Raw genomic sequence first — 14,110 nt, 5'->3', positions numbered from 1 at the left:
GGTACGTATCGTAGCTGCGGCTCATTGTTTATAGTTTAATATACCACCCCCTGGTCCTTGCTATTTTTTGTAAAGTTGTTCAACTTCACTCTGCCATCGGATGGCAAAGAACTCGCGATGTATCACATAAAAGAGTGAACGCAATGAATCGTATTCCACGTTACCCACAGACGAATCAATTAAAATTGCAACTTTTGCACATATCGTTTTTAATGTTGAGAAGTTCTTCTCAACACTTAGCATAGAACATTCATTCATGATGCGTAACCAATCGTCACAAATCATACTTACCTGACGAGGCAGTCAACCGCGATCACAAAGGCGGTTCTGCCTAGGCGAGGTTTAGTCATTGCACCCAGACTAAATTGACCCTAGCGATTATCCCAAATGTGGATAACTCGGTCGTGTAATTTCTGCTAGTGGGGACTGCGTTCGCGCTATCCCTTTTATATATTTGCTCACTACCAATATCTTGTTGGCTTACGAGTTAAGGTAATGAGCGGCCACGTTGCTTTCATTAGTTGTGGCCGTATTGATCCTCGTTTGGGTGTGTTAAATTTCTCATGACCAATCTTACAATCCATTTATTAATTTATTTATTGATATTAGTCCATGACATGCCTTGCCATTATCCAAGTTAGCCCTTTATCCAACCGTCTCTAGATTGATTCCTTGTTTGCAGTTTCACATTCAGATTGTGTTGCCATTGATTGAGCAATAGAATGAGCGCCAAGATTCGGAAATATCATTATTCCCTGTTTAAGGTACGTATCGTAGCTGCGGCTCTTTGTTTATAGTTTAATATTCCACCCCCTGGTCCTGCTATTTTTTGTAAAGTTGTTCAACTTCACTCTGCCATCGGATGGCAAAGAACTCGCGATGTATCACATAAAAGAGTGAACGCAATGAATCGTATTCCACGTTACCCACAGACGAATCAATTAAAATTGCAACTTTTGCACATATCGTTTTTAATGTTGAGAAGTTCTTCTCAACACTTAGCATAGAACATTCATTCATGATGCGTAACCAATCGTCACAAATCATACTTACCTGACGAGGCAGTCAACCGCGTTCACAAAGGCGGTTCTGCCTAGGCGAGGTTTAGTCATTGCACCCAGACTAAATTGACCCTAGCGATTATCCCAAATGTGGATAACTCGGTCGTGTAATTTCTGCTAGTGGGGACTGCGTTCGCGCTATCCCTTTTATATATTTGCTCACTACCAATATCTTGTTGGCTTACGAGTTAAGTCAATGAGCGGCCACGTTGCTTTCATTAGTTGTGGCCGTATTGATCCTCGTTTGGGTGTGTTATCTTTCTCATGACCAATCTTACAATCCATTTATTGATATTAGTCCATGACATGCCTTGCCATTATCCAAGTTATCCCTTTATCCAACCGTCTCTAGATTGATTCCTTGTTTGCAGTTTCACATTCAGATTGTGTTGCCATTGATTGAGCAATAGAATGAGCGCTAAGATTCGGAAATATCATTATTCCATGTTTAAGGTACGTATCGTAGCTGCGGCTCATTGTTTATAGTTTAATATACCACCCCCTGGTCCTTGCTATTTTTTGTAAAGTTGTTCAACTTCACTCTGCCATCGGATGGCAAAGAACTCGCGATGTATCACATAAAAGAGTGAACGCAATGAATCGTATTCCACGTTACCCACAGACGAATCAATTAAAATTGCAACTTTTGCACATATCGTTTTTAATGTTGAGAAGTTCTTCTCAACACTTAGCATAGAACATTCATTCATGATGCGTAACCAATCGTCACAAATCATACTTACCTGACGAGGCAGTCAACCGCGATCACAAAGGCGGTTCTGCCTAGGCGAGGTTTAGTCATTGCACCCAGACTAAATTGACCCTAGCGATTATCCCAAATGTGGATAACTCGGTCGTGTAATTTCTGCTAGTGGGGACTGCGTTCGCGCTATCCCTTTTATATATTTGCTCACTACCAATATCTTGTTGGCTTACGAGTTAAGGTAATGAGCGGCCACGTTGCTTTCATTAGTTGTGGCCGTATTGATCCTCGTTTGGGTGTGTTAAATTTCTCATGACCAATCTTACAATCCATTTATTAATTTATTTATTGATATTAGTCCATGACATGCCTTGCCATTATCCAAGTTAGCCCTTTATCCAACCGTCTCTAGATTGATTCCTTGTTTGCAGTTTCACATTCAGATTGTGTTGCCATTGATTGAGCAATAGAATGAGCGCCAAGATTCGGAAATATCATTATTCCCTGTTTAAGGTACGTATCGTAGCTGCGGCTCTTTGTTTATAGTTTAATATTCCACCCCCTGGTCCTGCTATTTTTTGTAAAGTTGTTCAACTTCACTCTGCCATCGGATGGCAAAGAACTCGCGATGTATCACATAAAAGAGTGAACGCAATGAATCGTATTCCACGTTACCCACAGACGAATCAATTAAAATTGCAACTTTTGCACATATCGTTTTTAATGTTGAGAAGTTCTTCTCAACACTTAGCATAGAACATTCATTCATGATGCGTAACCAATCGTCACAAATCATACTTACCTGACGAGGCAGTCAACCGCGTTCACAAAGGCGGTTCTGCCTAGGCGAGGTTTAGTCATTGCACCCAGACTAAATTGACCCTAGCGATTATCCCAAATGTGGATAACTCGGTCGTGTAATTTCTGCTAGTGGGGACTGCGTTCGCGCTATCCCTTTTATATATTTGCTCACTACCAATATCTTGTTGGCTTACGAGTTAAGTCAATGAGCGGCCACGTTGCTTTCATTAGTTGTGGCCGTATTGATCCTCGTTTGGGTGTGTTATCTTTCTCATGACCAATCTTACAATCCATTTATTGATATTAGTCCATGACATGCCTTGCCATTATCCAAGTTATCCCTTTATCCAACCGTCTCTAGATTGATTCCTTGTTTGCAGTTTCACATTCAGATTGTGTTGCCATTGATTGAGCAATAGAATGAGCGCTAAGATTCGGAAATATCATTATTCCATGTTTAAGGTACGTATCGTAGCTGCGGCTCATTGTTTATAGTTTAATATACCACCCCCTGGTCCTTGCTATTTTTTGTAAAGTTGTTCAACTTCACTCTGCCATCGGATGGCAAAGAACTCGCGATGTATCACATAAAAGAGTGAACGCAATGAATCGTATTCCACGTTACCCACAGACGAATCAATTAAAATTGCAACTTTTGCACATATCGTTTTTAATGTTGAGAAGTTCTTCTCAACACTTAGCATAGAACATTCATTCATGATGCGTAACCAATCGTCACAAATCATACTTACCTGACGAGGCAGTCAACCGCGATCACAAAGGCGGTTCTGCCTAGGCGAGGTTTAGTCATTGCACCCAGACTAAATTGACCCTAGCGATTATCCCAAATGTGGATAACTCGGTCGTGTAATTTCTGCTAGTGGGGACTGCGTTCGCGCTATCCCTTTTATATATTTGCTCACTACCAATATCTTGTTGGCTTACGAGTTAAGGTAATGAGCGGCCACGTTGCTTTCATTAGTTGTGGCCGTATTGATCCTCGTTTGGGTGTGTTAAATTTCTCATGACCAATCTTACAATCCATTTATTAATTTATTTATTGATATTAGTCCATGACATGCCTTGCCATTATCCAAGTTAGCCCTTTATCCAACCGTCTCTAGATTGATTCCTTGTTTGCAGTTTCACATTCAGATTGTGTTGCCATTGATTGAGCAATAGAATGAGCGCCAAGATTCGGAAATATCATTATTCCCTGTTTAAGGTACGTATCGTAGCTGCGGCTCTTTGTTTATAGTTTAATATTCCACCCCCTGGTCCTGCTATTTTTTGTAAAGTTGTTCAACTTCACTCTGCCATCGGATGGCAAAGAACTCGCGATGTATCACATAAAAGAGTGAACGCAATGAATCGTATTCCACGTTACCCACAGACGAATCAATTAAAATTGCAACTTTTGCACATATCGTTTTTAATGTTGAGAAGTTCTTCTCAACACTTAGCATAGAACATTCATTCATGATGCGTAACCAATCGTCACAAATCATACTTACCTGACGAGGCAGTCAACCGCGATCACAAAGGCGGTTCTGCCTAGGCGAGGTTTAGTCATTGCACCCAGACTAAATTGACCCTAGCGATTATCCCAAATGTGGATAACTCGGTCGTTTAATTTCTGCTAGTGGGGACTGCGTTCGCGCTATCCCTTTTATATATTTGCTCACTACCAATATCTTGTTGGCTTACGAGTTAAGTCAATGAGCGGCCACGTTGCTTTCATTAGTTGTGGCCGTATTGATCCTCGTTTGGGTGTGTTATCTCTCTCATGACCAATCTTACAATCCATTTATTGATATTAGTCCATGACATGCCTTGCCATTATCCAAGTTATCCCTTTATCCAACCGTCTCTAGATTGATTCCATGTTTGCAGTTTCACATTCAGATTGTGTTGCCATTGATTGAGCAATAGAATGAGCGCCAAGATTCGGAAATATCATTATTCCCTGTTTAAGGTACGTATCGTAGCTGCGGCTCATTGTTTATAGTTTAATATTCCACCCCCTGGTCCTTGCTATTTTTTGTGAAGTTGTTCAACTTCACTCTGCCATCGGATGGCAAAGAACTCGCGATGTATCACATAAAAGAGTGAACGCAATGAATCGTATTCCACGTTACCCACAGACGAATCAATTAAAATTGCAACTTTTGCACATATCGTTTTTAATGTTGAGAAGTTCTTCTCAACACTTAGCATAGAACATTCATTCATGATGCGTAACCAATCGTCACAAATCATACTTACCTGACGAGGCAGTCAACCGCGATCACAAAGGCGGTTCTGCCTAGACGAGGTTTAGTCATTGCACCCAGACTAAATTGACCCTAGCGATTATCCCAAATGTGGATAACTCGGTCGTGTAATTTCTGCTAGTGGGGACTGCGTTCGCGCTATCCCTTTTATATATTTGCTCACTACCAATATCTTGTTGGCTTACGAGTTAAGTCAATGAGCGGCCACGTTGCTTTCATTAGTTGTGGCCGTATTGATCCTCGTTTGGGTGTGTTAAATTTCTCATGACCAATCTTACAATCCATTTATTAATTTATTTATTGATATTAGTCCATGACATGCCTTGCCATTATCCAAGTTAGCCCTTTATCCAACCGTCTCTAGATTGATTCCTTGTTTGCAGTTTCACATTCAGATTGTGTTGCCATTGATTGAGCAATAGAATGAGCGCCAAGATTCGGAAATATCATTATTCCCTGTTTAAGGTACGTATCGTAGCTGCGGCTCTTTGTTTATAGTTTAATATTCCACCCCCTGGTCCTTGCTATTTTTTGTAAAGTTGTTCAACTTCACTCTGCCATCGGATGGCAAAGAACTCGCGATGTATCACATAAAAGAGTGAACGCAATGAATCGTATTCCACGTTACCCACAGACGAATCAATTAAAATTGCAACTTTTGCACATGTCGTTTTTAATGTTGAGAAGTTCTTCTCAACACTTAGCATAGAACATTCATTCATGATGCGTAACCAATCGTCACAAATCATACTTACCTGACGAGGCAATCAACCGCGATCACAAAGGCGGTTCTGCCTAGGCGAGGTTTAGTCATTGCACCCAGACTAAATTGACCCTAGCGATTATCCCAAATGTGGATAACTCGGTCGTGTAATTTCTGTTAGTGGGGACTGCGTTCGCGCTATCCCTTTTATATATTTGCTCACTACCAATATCTTGTTGGCTTACGAGTTAAGTCAATGAGCGGCCACGTTGCTTTCATTAGTTGTGGCCGTATTGATCCTCGTTTGGGTGTGTTAAATTTCTCATGACCAATCTTACAATCCATTTATTAATTTATTTATTGATATTAGTCCATGACATGCCTTGCCATTATCCAAGTTAGCCCTTTATCCAACCGTCTCTAGATTGATTCCTTGTTTGCAGTTTCACAATCAGATTGTGTTGCCATTGATTGAGCAATAGAATGAGCGCCAAGATTCGGAAATATCATTATTCCCTGTTTAAGCTACGTATCGTAGCTGCGGCTCTTTGTTTATAGTTTAATATTCCACCCCCTGGTCCTGCTATTTTTTGTAAAGTTGTTCAACTTCACTCTGCCATCGGATGGCAAAGAACTCGCGATGTATCACATAAAAGAGTGAACGCAATGAATCGTATTCCACGTTACCCACAGACGAATCAATTAAAATTGCAACTTTTGCACATATCGTTTTTAATGTTGAGAAGTTCTTCTCAACACTTAGCATAGAACATTCATTCATGATGCGTAACCAATCGTCACAAATCATACTTACCTGACGAGGCAGTCAACCGCGATCACAAAGGCGGTTCTGCCTAGGCGAGGTTTAGTCATTGCACCTAGACTAAATTGACCCTAGCGATTATCCCAAATGTGGATAACTCGGTCGTGTAATTTCTGCTAGTGGGGACTGCGTTTGCGCTATCCCTTTTATATATTTGCTCACTACCAATATCTTGTTGGCTTACGAGTTAAGTCAATGAGCGGCCACGTTGCTTTCATTAGTTGTGGCCGTATTGATCCTCGTTTGGGTGTGTTATCTTTCTCATGACCAATCTTACAATCCATTTATTGATATTAGTCCATGACATGCCTTGCCATTATCCAAGTTATCCCTTTATCCAACCGTCTCTAGATTGATTCCTTGTTTGCAGTTTCACATTCAGATTGTGTTGCCATTGATTGAGCAATAGAATGAGCGCCAAGATTCGGAAATATCATTATTCCATGTTTAAGGTACGTATCGTAGCTGCGGCTCATTGTTTATAGTTTAATATACCACCCCCTGGTCCTTGCTATTTTTTGTAAAGTTGTTCAACTTCACTCTGCCATCGGATGGCAAAGAACTCGCGATGTATCACATAAAAGAGTGAACGCAATGAATCGTATTCCACGTTACCCACAGACGAATCAATCAAAATTGCAACTTTTGCACATATCGTTTTTAATGTTGAGAAGTTCTTCTCAACACTTAACATAGAACATTCATTCATGATGCGTAACCAATCGTCACAAATCATACTTACCTGACGAGGCAGTCAACCGCGATCACAAAGGCGGTTCTGCCTAGGCGAGGTTTAGTCATTGCACCCAGACTAAATTGACCCTAGCGATTATCCCAAATGTGGATAACTCGGTCGTGTAATTTCTGCTAGTGGGGACTGCGTTCGCGCTATCCCTTTTATATATTTGCTCACTACCAATATCTTGTTGGCTTACGAGTTAAGTCAATGAGCGGCCACGTTGCTTTCATTAGTTGTGGCCGTATTGATCCTCGTTTGGGTGTGTTAAATTTCTCATGACCAATCTTACAATCCATTTATTAATTTATTTATTGATATTAGTCCATGACATGCCTTGCCATTATCCAAGTTAGCCCTTTATCCAACCGTCTCTAGATTGATTCCTTGTTTGCAGTTTCACATTCAGATTGTGTTGCCATTGATTGAGCAATAGAATGAGCGCCAAGATTCGGAAATATCATTATTCCCTGTTTAAGGTACGTATCGTAGCTGCGGCTCTTTGTTTATAGTTTAATATTCCACCCCCTGGTCCTTGCTATTTTTTGTAAAGTTGTTCAACTTCACTCTGCCATCGGATGGCAAAGAACTCGCGATGTATCACATAAAAGAGTGAACGCAATGAATCGTATTGTACGTCTGTTGGCTTACGAGTTAAGTCAATGAGCGGCCACGTTGCTTTCATTAGTTGTGGCCGTATTGATCCTCGTTTGGGTGTGTTAAATTTCTCATGACCAATCTTACAATCCATTTATTGATATTAGTCCATGACATGCCTTGCCATTATCCAAGTTATCCCTTTATCCAACCGTCTCTAGATTGATTCCTTGTTTGCAGTTTCACATTCAGATTGTGTTGCCATTGATATAGCAATAGAATGAGCGCCAAGATTCGGAAATATCATTATTCCCTGTTTAAGGTACTTATCGTAGCTGCGGCTCATTGTTTATAGTTTAATATTCCACCCCCTGGTCCTTGCTATTTTTTGTAAAGTTGTTCAACTTCACTCTGCCATCGGATGGCAAAGAACTCGCGATGTATCACATAAAAAAGTGAACGCAATGAATCGTATTCCACGTTACCCACAGACGAATCAATTAAAATTGCAACTTTTGCACATATCGTTTTTAATGTTGAGAAGTTATTCTCAACACTTAGCATAGAACATTCATTCATGATGCGTAACCAATCGTCACAAATCATACTTACCTGACGAGGCAGTCGACCGCGATCACAAAGGCGGTTCTGCCTAGGCGAGGTTTAGTCATTGCACCCAGACTAAATTGACCCTAGCGATTATCCCAAATGTGGATAACTCGGTCGTGTAATTTCTGCTAGTGGGGACTGCGTTCGCGCTATCCCTTTTATATATTTGCTCACTACCAATATCTTGTTGGCTTACGAGTTAAGTCAATGAGCGGCCACGTTGCTTTCATTAGTTGTGGCCGTATTGATCCTCGTTTGGGTGTGTTAAATTTCTCATGACCAATCTTACAATCCATTTATTAATTTATTTATTGATATTAGTCCATGACATGCCTTGCCATTATCCAAGTTAGCCCTTTATCCAACCGTCTCTAGATTGATTCCTTGTTTGCAGTTTCACATTCAGATTGTGTTGCCATTGATTGAGCAATAGAATGAGCGCCAAGATTCGGAAATATCATTATTCCCTGTTTAAGGTACGTATCGTAGCTGCGGCTCTTTGTTTATAGTTTAATATTCCACCCCCTGGTCCTTGCTATTTTTTGTAAAGTTGTTCAACTTCACTCTGCCATCGGATGGCAAAGAACTCGCGATGTATCACATAAAAGAGTGAACGCAATGAATCGTATTGTACGTTACCCACAGACGAATCAATTAAAATTGCAACTTTTGCACATATCGTTTTTAATGTTGAGAAGTTCTTCTCAACACTTAGCATAGAACATTCATACATGATGCGTAACCAATCGTCACAAATCATACTTACCTGACGAGGCAGTCAACCGCGATCACAAAGGCGGTTCTGCCTAGGCGAGGTTTAGTCATTGCACCCAGACTAAATTGACCCTAGCGATTAGCCCAAATGTGGATAACTCGGTCGTGTAATTTCTGCTAGTGGGGACTGCGTTCGCGCTATCCCTTTTATATATTTGCTCACTACCAATATCTTGTTGGCTTACGAGTTAAGTCAATGAGCGGCCACGTTGCTTTCATTAGTTGTGGCCGTATTGATCCTCGTTTGGGTGTGTTATCTTTCTCATGACCAATCTTACAATCCATTTATTGATATTAGTCCATGACATGCCTTGCCATTATCCAAGTTATCCCTTTATCCAACCGTCTCTAGATTGATTCCTTGTTTGCAGTTTCACATTCAGATTGTGTTGCCATTGATATAGCAATAGAATGAGCGCCAAGATTCGGAAATATCATTATTCCCTGTTTAAGGTACTTATCGTAGCTGCGGCTCATTGTTTATAGTTTAATATTCCACCCCCTGGTCCTTGCTATTTTTTGTAAAGTTGTTCAACTTCACTCTGCCATCGGATGGCAAAGAACTCGCGATGTATCACATAAAAAAGTGAACGCAATGAATCGTATTCCACGTTACCCACAGACGAATCAATTAAAATTGCAACTTTTGCACATATCGTTTTTAATGTTGAGAAGTTCTTCTCAACACTTAGCATAGAACATTCATTCATGATGCGTAACCAATCGTCACAAATCATACTTACCTGACGAAGCAGTCAACCGCGATCACAAAGGCGGTTCTGCCTAGGCGAGGTTTAGTCATTGCACCCAGACTAAATTGACCCTAGCGATTATCCCAAATGTGGATAACTCGGTCGTGTAATTTCTGCTAGTGGGGACTGCGTTCGCGCTATCCCTTTTATATATTTGCTCACTACCAATATCTTGTTGGCTTACGAGTTAAGTCAATGAGCGGCCACGTTGCTTTCATTAGTTGTGGCCGTATTGATCCTCGTTTGGGTGTGTTAAATTTCTCATGACCAATCTTACAATCCATTTATTAATTTATTTATTGATATTAGTCCATGACATGCCTTGCCATTATCCAAGTTAGCCCTTTATCCAACCGTCTCTAGATTGATTCCTTGTTTGCAGTTTCACATTCAGATTGTGTTGCCATTGATTGAGCAATAGAATGAGCGCCAAGATTCGGAAATATCATTATTCCCTGTTTAAGGTACTTATCGTAGCTGCGGCTCTTTGTTTATAGTTTAATATTCCACCCCCTGGTCCTTGCTATTTTTTGTAAAGTTGTTCAACTTCACTCTGCCATCGGATGGCAAAGAACTCGCGATGTATCACATAAAAGAGTGAACGCAATGAATCGTATTGTACGTTACCCACAGACGAATCAATTAAAATTGCAACTTTTGCACATATCGTTTTTAATGTTGAGAAGTTCTTCTCAACACTTAGCATAGAACATTCATACATGATGCGTAACCAATCGTCACAAATCATACTTACCTGACGAGGCAGTCAACCGCGATCACAAAGGCGGTTCTGCCTAGGCGAGGTTTAGTCATTGCACCCAGACTAAATTGACCCTAGCGATTATCCCAAACGTGGATAACTCGGTCGTGTAATTTCTGCTAGTGGGGACTGCGTTCGCGCTATCCCTTTTATATATTTGCTCACTACCAATATCTTGTTGGCTTACGAGTTAAGTCAATGAGCGGCCACGTTGCTTTCATTAGTTGTGGCCGTATTGATCCTCGTTTGGGTGTGTTATCTTTCTCATGACCAATCTTACAATCCATTTATTGATATTAGTCCATGACATGCCTTGCCATTATCCAAGTTATCCCTTTATCCAACCGTCTCTAGATTGATTCCTTGTTTGCAGTTTCACATTCAGATTGTGTTGCCATTGATTGAGCAATAGAATGAGCGCCAAGATTCGGAAATATCATTATTCCCTGTTTAAGGTACTTATCGTAGCTGCGGCTCATTGTTTATAGTTTAATATTCCACCCCCTGGTCCTTGCTATTTTTTGTAAAGTTGTTCAACTTCACTCTGCCATCGGATGGCAAAGAACTCGCGATGTATCACATAAAAGAGTGAACGCAATGAATCGTATTCCACGTTACCCACAGACGAATCAATTAAAATTGCAACTTTTGCACATGTCGTTTTTAATGTTGAGAAGTTCTTCTCAACACTTAGCATAGAACATTCATTCATGATGCGTAACCAATCGTCACAAATCATACTTACCTGACGAGGCAGTCAACCGCGATCACAAAGGCGGTTCTGCCTAGGCGAGGTTTAGTCATTGCACCCAGACTAAATTGACCCTAGCGATTATCCCAAATGTGGATAACTCGGTCGTGTAATTTCTGCTAGTGGGGACTGCGTTCGCGCTATCCCTTTTATATATTTGCTCACTACCAATATCTTGTTGGCTTACGAGTTAAGTCAATGAGCGGCCACGTTGCTTTCATTAGTTGTGGCCGTATTGATCCTCGTTTGGGTGTGTTATCTTTCTCATGACCAATCTTACAATCCATTTATTGATATTAGTCCATGACATGCCTTGCCATTATCCAAGTTATTCCTTCATCCAACAGTCTCTAGATTGATTCCTTGTTTGCAGTTTCACATTCAGATTGTGTTGCCAATGATTGAGCAATAGAATGAGCGCCAAGATTCGGAAATATCATTATTCCATGTTTAAGGTACGTATCGTAGCTGCGGCTCATTGTTTATAGTTTAATATACCACCCCCTGGTCCTTGCTATTTTTTGTAAAGTTGTTCAACTTCACTCTGCCATCGGATGGCAAAGAACTCGCGATGTATCACATAAAAGAGTGAACGCAATGAATCGTATTCCACGTTACCCACAGACGAATCAATTAAAATTGCAACTTTTGCACATATCGTTTTTAATGTTGAGAAGTTCTTCTCAACACTTAGCATAGAACATTCATTCATGATGCGTAACCAATCGTCACAAATCATACTTACCTGACGAGGCAGTCAACCGCGATCACAAAGGCGGTTCTGCCTAGGCGAGGTTTAGTCATTGCACCCAGACTAAATTGACCCTAGCGATTATCCCAAATGTGGATAACTCGGTCGTGTAATTTCTGCTAGTGGGGACTGCGTTCGCGCTATCCCTTTTATATATTTGCTCACTACCAATATCTTGTTGGCTTACGAGTTAAGTCAATGAGCGGCCACGTTGCTTTCATTAGTTGTGGCCGTATTGATCCTCGTTTGGGTGTGTTAAATTTCTCATGACCAATCTTACAATCCATTTATTAATTTATTTATTGATATTAGTCCATGACATGCCTTGCCATTATCCAAGTTAGCCCTTTATCCAACCGTCTCTAGATTGATTCCTTGTTTGCAGTTTCACATTCAGATTGTGTTGCCATTGATTGAGCAATAGAATGAGCGCCAAGATTCGGAAATATCATTATTCCCTGTTTAAGGTACTTATCGTAGCTGCGGCTCTTTGTTTATAGTTTAATATTCCACCCCCTGGTCCTTGCTATTTTTTGTAAAGTTGTTCAACTTCACTCTGCCATCGGATGGCAAAGAACTCGCGATGTATCACATAAAAGAGTGAACGCAATGAATCGTATTGTACGTTACCCACAGACGAATCAATTAAAATTGCAACTTTTGCACATATCGTTTTTAATGTTGAGAAGTTCTTCTCAACACTTAGCATAGAACATTCATACATGATGCGTAACCAATCGTCACAAATCATACTTACCTGACGAGGCAGTCAACCGCGATCACAAAGGCGGTTCTGCCTAGGCGAGGTTTAGTCATTGCACCCAGACTAAATTGACCCTAGCGATTATCCCAAACGTGGATAACTCGGTCGTGTAATTTCTGCTAGTGGGGACTGCGTTCGCGCTATCCCTTTTATATATTTGCTCACTACCAATATCTTGTTGGCTTACGAGTTAAGTCAATGAGCGGCCACGTTGCTTTCATTAGTTGTGGCCGTATTGATCCTCGTTTGGGTGTGTTATCTTTCTCATGACCAATCTTACAATCCATTTATTGATATTAGTCCATGACATGCCTTGCCATTATCCAAGTTATCCCTTTATCCAACCGTCTCTAGATTGATTCCTTGTTTGCAGTTTCACATTCAGATTGTGTTGCCATTGATTGAGCAATAGAATGAGCGCCAAGATTCGGAAATATCATTATTCCCTGTTTAAGGTACTTATCGTAGCTGCGGCTCATTGTTTATAGTTTAATATTCCACCCCCTGGTCCTTGCTATTTTTTGTAAAGTTGTTCAACTTCACTCTGCCATCGGATGGCAAAGAACTCGCGATGTATCACATAAAAGAGTGAACGCAATGAATCGTATTCCACGTTACCCACAGACGAATCAATTAAAATTGCAACTTTTGCACATGTCGTTTTTAATGTTGAGAAGTTCTTCTCAACACTTAGCATAGAACATTCATTCATGATGCGTAACCAATCGTCACAAATCATACTTACCTGACGAGGCAGTCAACCGCGATCACAAAGGCGGTTCTGCCTAGGCGAGGTTTAGTCATTGCACCCAGACTAAATTGACCCTAGCGATTATCCCAAATGTGGATAACTCGGTCGTGTAATTTCTGCTAGTGGGGACTGCGTTCGCGCTATCCCTTTTATATATTTGCTCACTACCAATATCCTGTTGGCTTACGGGTTAAGTCAATGAGCGGCCACGTTGCTTTCATTAGTTGTGGCCGTATTGATCCTCGTTTGGGTGTGTTAAATTTCTCATGACCAATCTTACAATCCATTTATTAATTTATTTATTGATATTAGTCCATGACATGCCTTGCCATTATCCAAGTTAGCCCTTTATCCAACCGTCTCTAGATTTATTCCTTGTTTGCAGTTTCACATTCAGATTGTGTTGCCATTGATTGAGCAATAGAATGAGCGCCAAGATTCGGAAATATCATTATTCCATGTTCAAGGTACGTATCGTAGCTGCGGCTCATTGTTTATAGTT

The 14,110-nt window shown here is 40.7% G+C and overlaps 18 non-coding genes across 18 annotated transcripts; all 18 read left to right on the top strand.

The window, feature by feature from the left end:
* The first annotated feature begins 283 nt into the window (after positions 1 to 283).
* Positions 284 to 446, top strand: LOC144423868 (U1 spliceosomal RNA). The gene has a single exon (XR_013476235.1). It is a non-coding gene; the product is annotated as a U1 spliceosomal RNA (small nuclear RNA).
* Positions 447 to 1,045: 599 nt separating this feature from the next.
* On the top strand, positions 1,046 to 1,208 carry LOC144424191 (U1 spliceosomal RNA). The gene has a single exon (XR_013476555.1). It is a non-coding gene; the product is annotated as a U1 spliceosomal RNA (small nuclear RNA).
* A 588-nt stretch (positions 1,209 to 1,796) lies between these two features.
* LOC144423867 (U1 spliceosomal RNA) lies at positions 1,797 to 1,959 on the top strand. The gene has a single exon (XR_013476234.1). It is a non-coding gene; the product is annotated as a U1 spliceosomal RNA (small nuclear RNA).
* A 599-nt stretch (positions 1,960 to 2,558) lies between these two features.
* Positions 2,559 to 2,721, top strand: LOC144424190 (U1 spliceosomal RNA). The gene has a single exon (XR_013476554.1). It is a non-coding gene; the product is annotated as a U1 spliceosomal RNA (small nuclear RNA).
* A 588-nt stretch (positions 2,722 to 3,309) lies between these two features.
* Positions 3,310 to 3,472, top strand: LOC144423866 (U1 spliceosomal RNA). Its single transcript, XR_013476233.1, has one exon. It is a non-coding gene; the product is annotated as a U1 spliceosomal RNA (small nuclear RNA).
* Positions 3,473 to 4,071: 599 nt separating this feature from the next.
* LOC144424023 (U1 spliceosomal RNA) lies at positions 4,072 to 4,234 on the top strand. The gene has a single exon (XR_013476388.1). It is a non-coding gene; the product is annotated as a U1 spliceosomal RNA (small nuclear RNA).
* A 588-nt stretch (positions 4,235 to 4,822) lies between these two features.
* On the top strand, positions 4,823 to 4,985 carry LOC144423109 (U1 spliceosomal RNA). Its single transcript, XR_013475604.1, has one exon. It is a non-coding gene; the product is annotated as a U1 spliceosomal RNA (small nuclear RNA).
* Positions 4,986 to 5,585: 600 nt separating this feature from the next.
* LOC144424203 (U1 spliceosomal RNA) lies at positions 5,586 to 5,748 on the top strand. Its single transcript, XR_013476567.1, has one exon. It is a non-coding gene; the product is annotated as a U1 spliceosomal RNA (small nuclear RNA).
* A 599-nt stretch (positions 5,749 to 6,347) lies between these two features.
* On the top strand, positions 6,348 to 6,510 carry LOC144423847 (U1 spliceosomal RNA). Its single transcript, XR_013476212.1, has one exon. It is a non-coding gene; the product is annotated as a U1 spliceosomal RNA (small nuclear RNA).
* A 588-nt stretch (positions 6,511 to 7,098) lies between these two features.
* LOC144423864 (U1 spliceosomal RNA) lies at positions 7,099 to 7,261 on the top strand. Its single transcript, XR_013476231.1, has one exon. It is a non-coding gene; the product is annotated as a U1 spliceosomal RNA (small nuclear RNA).
* Positions 7,262 to 8,301: 1,040 nt separating this feature from the next.
* Positions 8,302 to 8,464, top strand: LOC144424025 (U1 spliceosomal RNA). The gene has a single exon (XR_013476390.1). It is a non-coding gene; the product is annotated as a U1 spliceosomal RNA (small nuclear RNA).
* A 600-nt stretch (positions 8,465 to 9,064) lies between these two features.
* Positions 9,065 to 9,227, top strand: LOC144424035 (U1 spliceosomal RNA). Its single transcript, XR_013476399.1, has one exon. It is a non-coding gene; the product is annotated as a U1 spliceosomal RNA (small nuclear RNA).
* Positions 9,228 to 9,815: 588 nt separating this feature from the next.
* On the top strand, positions 9,816 to 9,978 carry LOC144424115 (U1 spliceosomal RNA). The gene has a single exon (XR_013476479.1). It is a non-coding gene; the product is annotated as a U1 spliceosomal RNA (small nuclear RNA).
* A 600-nt stretch (positions 9,979 to 10,578) lies between these two features.
* Positions 10,579 to 10,741, top strand: LOC144424004 (U1 spliceosomal RNA). Its single transcript, XR_013476368.1, has one exon. It is a non-coding gene; the product is annotated as a U1 spliceosomal RNA (small nuclear RNA).
* A 588-nt stretch (positions 10,742 to 11,329) lies between these two features.
* LOC144423863 (U1 spliceosomal RNA) lies at positions 11,330 to 11,492 on the top strand. The gene has a single exon (XR_013476230.1). It is a non-coding gene; the product is annotated as a U1 spliceosomal RNA (small nuclear RNA).
* Positions 11,493 to 12,080: 588 nt separating this feature from the next.
* LOC144423862 (U1 spliceosomal RNA) lies at positions 12,081 to 12,243 on the top strand. Its single transcript, XR_013476228.1, has one exon. It is a non-coding gene; the product is annotated as a U1 spliceosomal RNA (small nuclear RNA).
* Positions 12,244 to 12,843: 600 nt separating this feature from the next.
* Positions 12,844 to 13,006, top strand: LOC144424003 (U1 spliceosomal RNA). Its single transcript, XR_013476367.1, has one exon. It is a non-coding gene; the product is annotated as a U1 spliceosomal RNA (small nuclear RNA).
* A 588-nt stretch (positions 13,007 to 13,594) lies between these two features.
* Positions 13,595 to 13,757, top strand: LOC144423861 (U1 spliceosomal RNA). Its single transcript, XR_013476227.1, has one exon. It is a non-coding gene; the product is annotated as a U1 spliceosomal RNA (small nuclear RNA).
* Positions 13,758 to 14,110: the final 353 nt, after the last annotated feature.

The sequence above is a fragment of the Styela clava genome, chromosome 5 (genome assembly GCF_964204865.1).
Source record: "Styela clava chromosome 5, kaStyClav1.hap1.2, whole genome shotgun sequence".
NCBI lineage: Eukaryota > Metazoa > Chordata > Ascidiacea > Stolidobranchia > Styelidae > Styela > Styela clava.
Note: the sequence above shows the minus strand (reverse complement) of the source record. Positions and strands in the feature narration are given on the sequence as shown.